Source organism: Mus musculus, chromosome 7 (genome assembly GCF_000001635.26).
Source record: "Mus musculus strain C57BL/6J chromosome 7, GRCm38.p6 C57BL/6J".
Taxonomy (NCBI): Eukaryota; Metazoa; Chordata; class Mammalia; order Rodentia; family Muridae; genus Mus; species Mus musculus.
Genome location: NC_000073.6, coordinates 30390767 through 30403086, shown reverse-complemented (window position 1 = coordinate 30403086; position 12320 = coordinate 30390767). Strand labels below are relative to the sequence as shown.

General features: G+C 45.2%; 1 long non-coding RNA gene across 3 annotated transcripts; it reads left to right on the top strand.

The window, feature by feature from the left end:
- Window positions 1–4442: 4442 nt before the first annotated feature.
- Gm42376 lies at window positions 4443–10688 on the top strand. Of its 3 annotated transcripts, none has more exons than XR_881937.2 (3): window positions 4443–4524; window positions 8567–8641; window positions 10648–10688. It is a non-coding gene; the product is annotated as a predicted gene, 42376 (long non-coding RNA). The 3 variants fall into 3 exon arrangements; XR_881938.2 differs by lacking the exon at window positions 4443–4524 and adding an exon at window positions 8232–8259; XR_881939.3 differs by lacking the exon at window positions 4443–4524 and adding an exon at window positions 8279–8426.
- The last annotated feature ends 1632 nt before the right edge of the window (window positions 10689–12320 follow it).

The following is a 12320-nucleotide window of genomic DNA, read 5'->3' as shown; positions in this document are numbered from 1 at the left end:
TCTCTAGTCAACCAAGCCATCCTCAGACTCACAGAGCTCCACCTGCCTCTGTCTCCCGTGTGCTGGGATTGCAAGTGTGCACCACCTTGCTTAACTTTATATGTGCTTGGGAATCAACCCTCGGGCTTTGTGCATGCTAGATACACACTCCATCAACCGAGCAGTCCCAAACCTTAGTTTTTCCAGGCTGGAGATGGTTCCGTAGTTAGGAGCACATGCCACTCTTGCAGAGGATCTGAGTTCAGCCCCTACATCAGGAGGCTTAATAACTACCCATAACTCTATTTCCTGGAATTCAACACTCTTTTTCTAGACTCCTGGGACACTTATACTCATGCATATACACTCACAGAGATGCACACGTGTGATTTAAAGAAATAAGAATAAGATTTTTTAATCCCAGTGTGTATTAAAAATGATGCACACAAAGTATGAATTTCGATGACTTTTAAAAGATACTTGACTTCGATGGGAAACACAACCACTCCCATCCTTCCTTTTACCCCCACAGATGACAGATTGTGTGGTCTGATAACATCAGCTGTGATAAAGGTGCAAAGGCAGAACAGCCACAGGAGGCTGAAGAGCATCAGTAGCTTAGCACATGTGTGTATATATGTGCACTCACACAGATGTGTGTATGTGTGTGTGCACTTGCAAGTGTGTGTGCATGTACACTCATGCACACGTGTATGCATATGTGTGTGTATATGTGCACTCACACAGATGTGTGTATGTGTGTGTGCACTTGCATGTGTGTGTATGTGTGTGCATGTACACTCATGCACATGTGTATGCATATGTGTGTATATGTGTATGTATGTACATGTGTGTGCACTCACCCATATATATATGTGTGTGTATATACACTCGAGCAGGTGTGTGCATGTGTGTATGTACACTTGAGCAGGTGTGTGTATGTGTGTGCATGTGCAATCATGCACATGTGTATGTGTACACTCACCCATGTGTGCATGTGTGTGTGCATGTGCAAATGTGTGTATTATATACATGTGTATATGTGTGTGTCTGCATGTGTGTATGTGTGCATTCACCCATTTGTGCATGTGTATGTATATATGTACATGCATGTGTGTGTTTGTATGTACATCTGTGTATGTACATATGTATATATGCATGTGTGCACTCACTCATGTGTGTCTGTATGTACACTCTCACATGTGTTTGTGTGTATGTTTGTATATGTGTACATGTGTATATGTATGTGTATAGATATGTGCACATGCATATATATGTGTACGTGTATATATGTGTGTGCATGTGTGTGTGCACATGCTCCCATGCATGTGGAAGCAGAAGTTGACATTAGATGCCTCCATCTTATTTTTTGAGGCAGTCTCTCACTGAACCTGGCACTTGCCTCGCTAGCCATTAAGTCACAGAGACCTGTCTTTCCTCACTTGCTTAGAACTAGAATTTCATGCATGCACCCCCATACCTGGCTTTTCTGTGGATGCTAGAGATCCAAATTCAGGTCCCCAGCCTTGCACAGGAAGCAGTTTACTGACTGAGCCTTTTCCCCAACCCCTGCCACTTTCAAAACCAACTTGGCATTATGCTTCTGCCCCATCTGTACCCCAGACAGATGGGTGCTATAGACAGCTGCAGACCGGACATCCAGCCCAAATGACCATTGCAGGACGATTGGACATACTGTGACAGTCATACAATGGAGCACTGTATGGTAAGCAGAATAAACAAATCTTTGCCACAGCCTGGATTTATCTTTCAAAGGTAATGTTGAATGAGAGAAGAAACTAGGCCAGGAGGTGGTGGCGCACACCTTTAATCCCAGCACTCAGGAGGCAGAGGCAGGTGGATCTCTGTGAGTTTGAGGCCAGCCTGTTCTAAGAGTGAGTTCAAGAACAGCCAGGTCTATTCAGAGAAACCCTGTTTCAAAAAACCACCACCATCACCACCACCACCTCTGTTTTAGTTGTTTGGTTTAGTTTTTTGAGATGGGCTCTCACTGAATAGATCCCAGAAAGGCTTCAAACTCGCCATTCTCCTGCCTGAGTCTCCTGAGTGTTGACGTTACAAGTGTGCTCCGAGGTGCCCAGCATTGTCTGCTGAGGATTTTTTTTTTATTTTGCCCCCCCCATCTCCCCAGACAAATTGCATTAATCTGAAAATACAGTTTCAGCCTCTTCGGCTGTTCCTCCCTGTGCTGACCTGTCTGTTTTACATTGGTTCTGCCCTGGAAAGTAACCAGAGAGACAACCCTTTCAGTCCTTGGGGCAGAATAAATTAAGGCTAAGATTTCATTTCTCAGTTCATCTGTGTTTAGAAAAGTCGTAGTCTTAATTGGACCCACTTTCTCTCTTTACTTTCTACTGCCTGCAATACAGACACGATGAGAACCATCCTACACCAGACTGGCCAGAGCACTCCAGTAGGGATGGCAGAGCCAGGCAGGGATGCAGATCAGACCACTGACTCTATGGAGCTCCTATCAGATGCTTCAACTGCCCTGCAGCTGTCTCTTGTCTATGTGGGGACACTTTCCAAGTCCACGGGAGATGCCTGGAAACTGGAATAGTATTAAACTCTGCAGTTTATGTAATCTTTCCGTCCCCACTATTTGTGTGTGTGTGTGTGTGTGTGTGCGTGTGCGTGTGCGTGTATACATGTGGGTGCTTGCTTCACAGCTCTTTGTTAAAGGCTGGTACGCTGAGTGTTTATTACCAGTTTGTAATGGGTGGTCTGGGTTCGCAACTCTCTGAGATTTAGAATCCCCTAGGGGACACACTTGTGAGTCTGCGAGTGTGTCTGTGAGTGTGTCTGTGAGTGTACAGGGATATCTGGGAATAGGGAACCTCTTGATTAATGATTGATGTGAGAAGGCCCAGCCCACCTTAGGCGCACGCCACTGTTGGGCAGGCAGTCTGTGAGCTTGAGAACAAGCCAGTACGCAACTTCTCTCCATGGTCCCAACCTCTGCTCCTACCTGAGTTTTTGCCTTGACCTTCCTTAATGACAGACTGTGACCAGGACGCATAAACCAAATAAATGGTTCCTTCCCCAAGTTGCTTTTGGTCATGGTATTTATCTCAGCAACAGGATCGAAGTGGGACAAGCAGGAGGATTGTCCTTCCGGTCCGCAGCACCCACCAGCAGGCAGCCCACTCTAGAGAGATCCTAAGGAAGCAGTGTGCCCTCGCTTGCCTCGCCTCCTCTTAGTTCCCCTGAGTAATCGCATCTGTTGTTGTTGCTGCCATTTGATTCCAGTTTCATCAGCTTCCAACTCAGTCTTGAAGGCAGTGACTCTCCAGGGACCCAAGCCTTCAGTTCCGGATTAGGACTCCTAAAGCAGCTGGCTCCCTGGACCAAGTAGCCACCTGGTTCTTGTCTCTCTTGTGCAGAAATGGCTACTGTTGAATAAATCTCCTTTTATAACATATTATATGCATACTATATGTAAACACATTCTCTGGGTCCTGTTCTGTCTAAATACGTCGTTTTAAAAATAAGATTGTGTTTTTAGAATATCAAATGCTTTCATTTTAAAACGATACATGAACATCTTTGAATGAGATCTTTCCTTTTGTGTGGATTGCTCCCAGAGACTTCCTGGAAACATAAACAATAGAGCGACAGATGTGCACATCTTTAGTCTTTGTTGTCTCTCTCTCTCTCTCTCTCTCTCTCTCTCTCTCTCTCTCTGGTTCTTCGAGACAGGGTTTCTCTGTAGCCCTGGCTGTCCTGGATTGCCTCAGGAGCTCAGTTACCATTGTGTGAATATCACGGAGGCCCCTCCTAATGCCCTGACCCTTTAATGCAGCTCCCCAGGCTGTGATGACCCTTCCCACACACCATAAAATTAGGCCACTGCTACTTCATAAAAGTAACTTTGCTACTGTTACGAACTGTAATGAAAATATCTGGTATGCAGTCTATCTGGTATGTGACTCCTGTGAAAGGGTTCTTGGACCCCTAAGGGACTGCGAGCCACTTGTCTATGCGTTGCCCGAGCAATCGCTATTTTGAACATCTGTGCATGGGAGAATTGTTTGTATTTCTTTTGTGATCTCCTATATTTGTCCATTTCTATTCTGGGTTAGTGGGTTTTTAAAATTAATTTAACATCAATTTATTAGCATCTTCATTATACTTAGAGGGTTAGTCATTTTTCCTATCTTGTTTTCCTATTATTTATTGTTAAGCATGTTTGTTTTAGACATTTGGAAGAGTCAACTCTCCACACAGTCCAATGCATCCATCTTTTCCTTAGCGACTCATTCTCGCACTTTGAAGTACAGAAACTCTACCCAGAGGTTATTAAATATTTATTTCATCTTCAGAGCTTTTATTGTGCAATATTCTACCCACATTTTGCCCAAGTCCATCTGGAATTTATTTTCATTTATCATGTTAAGATGAAGCTCCAAATTGATACTGCTCTTCCAAATGGCTCAGACATAAATCCAACCGGCGTGACAGTGCATCCACTTCTGTACTATATTATCAAGAATGGCTATTCCCACGCTAAAACTGCACTTTAGGGTAAGTGAGATCCATCTTGTTTCAGATGAGATCTTTTTGTTTTTTAAATTTATGTGTTTCTATGTTATATGTGTGAATGTTTGCCTGCTTGTGTGTCTGTGCACCATATGTGTGTAGTGTCCAAAGAGGGCATCAGATATCCTGGAGCTGGAATTAGACAATTGTGAGCAGCTATGTGGGTGCTGGGGACTGAACCTGATTCCTCTCCAAAAGCAAATAGTGCTCTTAACCAATTAACCATATCTCCAGCCCCTCAATAAAATCTTGGTGATTGCCTATACTGACCTCAAACTACATTGACCTCAAGCAATCTTCCTGTCTCAGCCTCTTGAGTAAATAAGAGATATGTGCTACAGATATGTGCTTCTCTGTCTAGCTGAGTTTCCTGATTTTACTGGGAAACCACCTGTGTGTATGTGCATGGCACTGAGAGCCTGAGCAGCTGGTGGTGAAAAAAATGAATGAATGGATAGATGAGTAGATGGATGGATAGATAGATGGATAGATGAGTGAATGGATGGATAGATGAGTGGATGGATGGATAGATAGATGGATAGATGAGTGAATGGATGGATAGATGAGTGGATGGATGGATGGATGGATGGATGAGTGGACGGATGGATGGATGGATGGATGGATGGATGAGTGGATGGATGGATGGATGGATAGATGAGTGGATGGATGGATGGATGGATGGATGGATGGATGGATGGATGGATGGATGGATGGATGGATGGATGGATGGATGAGTGGATGGATGGATGGATGGATAGATGAGTGGATGGATGGATGGATGGATGGATGGATGATGGATGGATAGATGAGTGGATAGATGAATGGATGGATGGGTGGGTGGATGGTTGGATAAATGGATGGGCAGGTGAAGGGATGATGAATTGATGGATGAGCAGATGAATGAAAAGATAGATAGATGAAGGAATGGATAAATCAGCAAACAAAGGACTATAGCATCCTAGCCTCGATCTGGGTAATGATCACACTCATGTTAAGAAAGACAGTCTTAGAGGTTGGTGAGATGGCTCAGCTGGTAAGAGCACTAACTGCTCTTCTGAAGGTCCTGAGTTCAAATCCCAGCAACCACATGGTGGTTCACAACCATCTGTAGTTAGATATGACACCCTCTTCTGGTGTGTCTAAAGACAGCTACAGTGTACTCACATATACATAAAATTAAAAAATAATCTTAAAAACAAGGTCTTCCCCTTCTTCTATGAAGTCCACAGATGAAGATAAAACAGATTATTTGTCCTGTGTCAGGTGGCTTTTGATGCATTCTGAAACACTCAAAAGTCAGTGGTTTAACTAGCACCCGTGGGACAGTGCAATGGCTCAAGAGGTTGTCTTTGTCCCAACATTTGTTTGTTTGTTTGGTTGTTTGTTTGGTTGGTTGGTTGGATTTTTTGTTTTGTTTTGCCCCAAAATTTAAATATTAAAAAAATAGTAGCCATGTTCTTTTGTTCACTATCCTGTTGTCTTAGTTAAGCTTTTATTGCTGTGAAGAGACATCATGACCAAGGTAACTTTTATAAAGGAAAATATTTAATTGTGACTAGCGTACAATTTGAGGTTCAGTCCATTATCATCATGGCGGCAAGCATGGTTGCCTGCAGGCAGACATAGTGCTGGAGCAGCTGAGAGTGATACATCTTGATCCAAAGGCAGCTAAGAGGAGACTCTGATTCCAGAACCTGAGCATAGAAGACCTTGAAACCCACCAACATAGTGACACACTTTCTCCAACAAAGTCACACTTCCTCCAATAAGGCCACACCTCCTAATAGCTCCACTCCGTATGGTCAAACATATTCAAACATATGAATCTATGGGAGCTGAACCTATTCAAACTACCACAACTGTGTTTCAAGAATTTGGGGCCTGGAGGTGTGGGCCAGTCATAGCCTAGCATGCATGGAACCCTAGTTTCTAGTTTGAGCAAACAAGCTGTCAATTGAACTCTGCCCAGCCCCTCACCTGGGTCTTAAAAATGAGAAAAGTCTTCAAGTGGAAGATATATAGAAGGCTCAGGAGATGGCTCACCAGTTAAAAATATTTGTTAGTATTGCAGAGGACCCAGATTCAGGTCCCAGCATAAATACAAGGTGGTTCATAGCCTGCAACTACAGTCCCAAGATATCCAATGCTCCTCTCTGGCCTCCATGGGCACCAAGCACAGACATGGTGCATAGACACACATGTAGACAAGACACGCGTCACAAAAAATTTTAAAAATAATAACATTTTTAAGTGGAAGGCACATGCAAAAGCAGAGACCACTTATAGGTTATATGAAGACTACTTATATGTTATAGAAGACATAGTAGAAATGAGAGCAGAGCTGGGAGTTATAGTCATATGATTAGTAAACATTCATCAAAGCTCGAAGAATGGAGCTGGGGGCATGGCTCAGTGGTAGAGCCCCTGCCTAGAATCCCCCAGTGAGTGTCTGGGGGCGTGGCTCAGTGGTACAGCCCCTGCCTAGAATCCCCCAGTGAGGGCTGGTTATGGTACTTAATTATCATGTATAAGACCCTGGATTTGATCCTCAGCATAATTTTCTAAAAAGGAAACAACTAGAATGGAAAAGATCATTTGAAGAGAGTTTGAGGCTACATTAGAAAAGGCCACAAGCACCTCTGGTTGGATTGGGACATCTACTTGGGGAAGCCAGCTGCTATGCAAGTTCTTCATGCTGGAGTGGCTGTGTGTAGTGGCTCTGGTCAACAGAGCTCTCAAGCCATAGCTAGCTAGCTAGGTGTAGCAGTCCTGTGAGCAAGCTGCCTTGAACCTCAGCCCAGTGCTGGCATTTGACACCAAAGCAAGGAGAGACTGAAAGCCTTTTGAGCTTGGAGTAGAAATGGCAGATGGGAAGAGTGTGGCAGTCCATGTCTGTTGTTCCAGGACTCCTCGGGGTAGATGAAGGAGGGCCAGAATTCTGTTAATTATCATGCTTGGTGTCTTAGTTAGGGTTTTACTGCTCTGAACAGACACCATGACCAGGGCAACTCTTACAAGGACAACATTTAATTAGGGTTAGCTTACAGGTTCAGAGGTTCAGTCCATTATCATCGAGGTGGAACATGACAGCATCCAAGCAGGCATGGTGCTGGAGGAACTGGGAGTTCTGCATCTTCATCTGAAGGCTGCTAGCAGAATACTGGCTTCCAGGCAGCTAGGATGAGGGTATTGAAGCCCACACCCACAGTGACACACCTACTCCAACAAGGCCACCCCTCCAAATAGTGCCACTCCCTGGGCCAAGCATATACAAACCATTACACTTGGCTATATATCAAGTTTGTGGCCAGCCTGGGTTACATGCTATATTGCCTCAATCAATCAATCAATCAATCAATCAATCAATCAATCAATTAACCAAGTCAGTGGTTAAGAGAACTTACTGCTCTTGCAGAGGCCCAGGGTTTGCTTCCCAGTACCCACACGTTGGCTCACAATCCCAAGATATTGGATGCCCTCTTTTGGCCACTCTGGATACTACATGTGTGTGGTGTTGCACAAACATACAGGCAAAAATATGCATATACATAAAATAAAAATAAATAAGATCTTTTAAAGATAAAATAAAAACTTTTTTTTTAAATTAGAGGAAAATAAATCTCAAGATGCTACTTTGGGGATAAATCGCCCAGTTGCCATAGGCAACCACAGACTGGGAGTGCAAGCCTGACTTAATCCTGAAGGGAGCTGACAAAGGATGTAAGTGGGGAACCCGATTTGGGAGAGCCAATATGGTCAGACCTCTAGTTCACTAGGAAAGGTCCTGGGCCACTCTGGGCTGCATCCGCCTGGGGCCTGTTCCTCAGCCCCTCTGTGTCTCAGGCTACAGTTTATCTCTCAGCGTGGAAGCACAGAAGGATGAGGAAGTGGGTAGCCATAGTGATCGTGTGTGTGTGTGTGTGTGTGTGTGTGTGTGTGTGTGTGTGTGTGTGCGCGCGCGCTTCAGTTTGTACTGGGTGACTTCCTCTCTGGCCTCTTGTGACAAGTCTTCTCTTTGTTCCTCCAGCCTTGGTGGCAGCAATTTCCTGTGACTGTACATTTCCGACTACTTCACTGGCTCCAACTTGGCCCAAAGGAAACGGTAATATTTCTCCCTTAAACGCCGAGGCTGGTGGAGTTGAGGAAGGTTAGAATGCAGAGGGACTTTCCTCACTGTCCTTGTCATCTGTCTGCCTCAAGGCAGAACATAAATCCTCCTTTACCAGAGACAATTTTTAATCAACTCAGAACCAGGCATCAGGGATCTGCTAAATTCTCTCCACATGTTTTTATCACGCAGTCCCCAGTCTTCAGCTACCCTCTGCTCTGTCTCTGCTCTAAGACTTACTCTTCTTTGTCTAAAGAATAAAAGCCTCTTGCAGTGGTAGATTTCTCTGGACTTTACTCTCTGGGAAAGAGCTCTATGAGAATGTAAGTTTAATTAAATTTACGTGTCTTAGCCGGGTATGGTAGTACAGTCCAGTAATCCCAGTGCTTGGGAGCTGCAGGCCAAAGGATCAAGAGTTTGAGGCTATCTTCAGCTACAAAGGCCAGCCTGGGCTATATGAAACTCTGACCCAAAAATAAAACAAAACAGATGAGAAACATGGGCGATGCCTATGTGAACAGCAGCGGGGAAGCCGAGCCTTGGTTAGCAACGCAAAGGCACATCTGAGATGAAGGAAGAGAGGGAGGCAGCTCTGTAGAGATCAGGGAGATGTGGGCTGTGGTAGTGTCAGGTTCTGAGTTTGGATCCCCAGTGCCAGTGTAAAAAGCTGGGGGTGGCATGTGTGCCTGTAGCCCTGGCACTAGAGAGACAGAGACAAGCAGAACCCACAGGCTCACTGACCAGCCTGTCTACCCAAAACAGTGAGCTCCCACCTCAGTGGAAAGATCCTGCCTCAAAAGTAAGGTAGAGGGGATGGAGCAGTTAGAGCACTGGCTACTTTTCCAGAGGACATGGGTTCAATCACCAGGAAGGAAGGAAGGAAGGAAGGAAGGAAGGAAGGAAGGAAGGAAGAAAAGGATATGACTGTTCCTTGGTATGGTGTAGAGAAGGTTTATTGTAGATAAAAGAGAGGGCATAGCCAGAGGCAGAGACATCTGAAAGTGTACAGAGTGCTCATGACCCTGAGCCAGGCCATGTGGGGCATTGGGAAGAGGGAAGACAGGCTAACCAGATGCATTACTCAGAACGGCTGGAAGGGGAAGGAGGGAGGGAGAGAGGAGGGTGGTAACCATGGCTGGATTATATAGGGAAGGGAAGCTTAGCCCCTGGGCTGGAGAAGGTTAGGGTAGGGGACAGGACTAGGTGTGCCAGTCATACCCTATAACAGGCAGGGACTGAGGGATGGGAGAACCTGGAGGCCAGGTCTGCTCTGATTGGTTCACTACGCAACTGAGGTTTTTGTCTCAGGATTTGAGACCTAACATCCTAGCCTTTTGTTGTTTCTCAATAAATGTTTCAAACTTCTCTATGACTACTTCCTGCTGATAACAGGGTGTCCTTGTTGGGGGCCCAAAAAGCTGGAACGCTGGCCAAGTCTGAAAGGAGCAGGCTGTTCTACTTGCTGTCCAGGCTCTGAGGGACCTTCTGGGGCCAAGGAAGTGATGGAGACTTGCTGGCTGCCTGGACCATCACCCTAAGCTCCTTTGTGGTAGTTTTGATTTCACTGTGGGCAGAGGTCCCAGGGCAGGTTCAGTCTTTGGCTGCCAAGCTCAGAAGATCCAACAGACATTTCTGTGGAGGAGGACTCGGGAGATCTGCCTACTTGTCTAGGCAGAGGGGCAATCACCTCCCCAGTGTTCTTGTCCACAGTTTGGACAGGCTCCTGGCAGTGGGCAAGGTGAAGGGCAGTTCTTCACCCAATGGCGGCTTTGCCACATTTAAAGTGAGTTCCAGGTGGAGTTCTTCTGTACCCCATTATCTTCCCTGGAGAAGATGAGGGGTGCTGCCTGGAGCTGGCATGTTTCCCTACTATCTTTCCCTGCTCTTCCCTTCCATTAACCACCTTAAATGCCATATTCCATAGGTCTCTGAAAAGTTCTGAGAACCTTTCCTGTTACATATATCTAAACTAAACAAACCTTGTCAATTACTTGTTTTAGGCTTAGTGTTATTCGACGCGTTCTCACGACCGGCCAGGAAGAACACAACAACCAGAATCTTCTACGGCAAAGCTTTATTACTTACATCTTATGGGGCCAGAGTGTAAGAAGCAAGAGAGAGCGAAGCAAGAGAGAGCGAGAAAACGAAACCCCTTTCCTCTTTAAAGAGAACAACAATTGCCTAGGACGCATCACTCCCTGATTGGCTGCAGCCCATGGCCGAGCTGACGTTCACGGGAAAAACAGAGTACAAGTAGTCGTAAATACCCTTGGCTCATGCGCAGATTATTTGTTTACCAACTTAGAACACAGGATGTCAGCGCCATCTTGTGACGGCGAATGTGGGGGCGGCTTCCCACAGTTCCCCCTTTTCTATTAATAAGAGCAAATAGGCCACCCATATTAATGAGAGTGGAGATAGAGGTCAAATCCCCAGTGTGTAGGTAAAGGAGCCATGTACAGGATTAGCTCTTAGGCTTACAGGCTTTTACCCAGAGCAACCCTGACCTGCTCCCGTGTCGTTTTGCCTGGGGGAAGGGAACTAGGACACTGAACCTTCATGAAAGATGACATGTCTCCCTAGAATAGGCTCATATGTGCCGCAGAGCCCTTCTACTGCAGTGCTTAGCCTTGCAACTCTCTCGGGCTGCTGAAGCACACTCACTCTATCTCGTGCAATGAGACTAGCCTCGTGAGATATAAGAGCTGAGTGGCCAGCGACCTATTGCCTAAGCATAGATAACCATATATCAGGGGGAGCTCCATGTTCTAGTCCTGCAAGCGCCTGGGCAATAACCACCTTGTCTCTCTTAGTTTGGGCCTTAAGCTTACAGACCAATCAAAGAAGCAACACTAATCCACAGCAAAGTGTATCTCCAAATAATATTAATCCCACCCAATTTTTTAAAGAAAGAAAATGCTAAGGAGATCCAATTGGGTAATCCTTTGGTCAGCGACAGGTCCAAGCGCGTGGAGTTGACCTGAAGTCTCAATTCCCGAAGGGATCTGTTCAAATTCAGCCATCCAATTCTGTAACATATACTGAAAAAGACTTTTTGACAAATTAGCTGTCCTAGTAAATTTAACATACTGAATGGAAATAACACACAATCCCGGAAACTTTTGTTCACATCCCTGCTGAGTTATTTGTCATAATACATCTAGGTGTTTCTGGACAAGATCTATGAGTTGATTAACCAGCATGAGACCTCTCTGTATCTTGACATTAGCTGAGGCCTGTTCATCTATGACTGTAGTCACTGAGGCTGACAAAGTGTTAATGGTGTCAGTCATCTGGACCTGTCCAGACAGAACCAAGGCTGTCTGAATTAAGGCCAAACCCAGTTCCCAGTTAGTGGTAAAAAAGGCAGGAGAATACTTGAGCATTATACATCACCGTCATTGGGAGTGGAAATGTCGACATTATCCCCCAACGCTGCTCTCTCTTTATTATTGACGCCCTGGACATCACCAAGACGAGGGACATTAGTATTCCCTTGGTCAGTCTGGATTTTTCGGGTGAGTCTTTCTGGTACCCAAAATGGGTTGTCTTCATTCTGTGGGAAAACACAGACAGCTCCCCTGGATCTTATCAAGATAGGATCCGGGCCATACCATTTATTATCAAGAACATTTTTCCATTTAACCATCTCATTGGGCCTATCTGGCTCTGA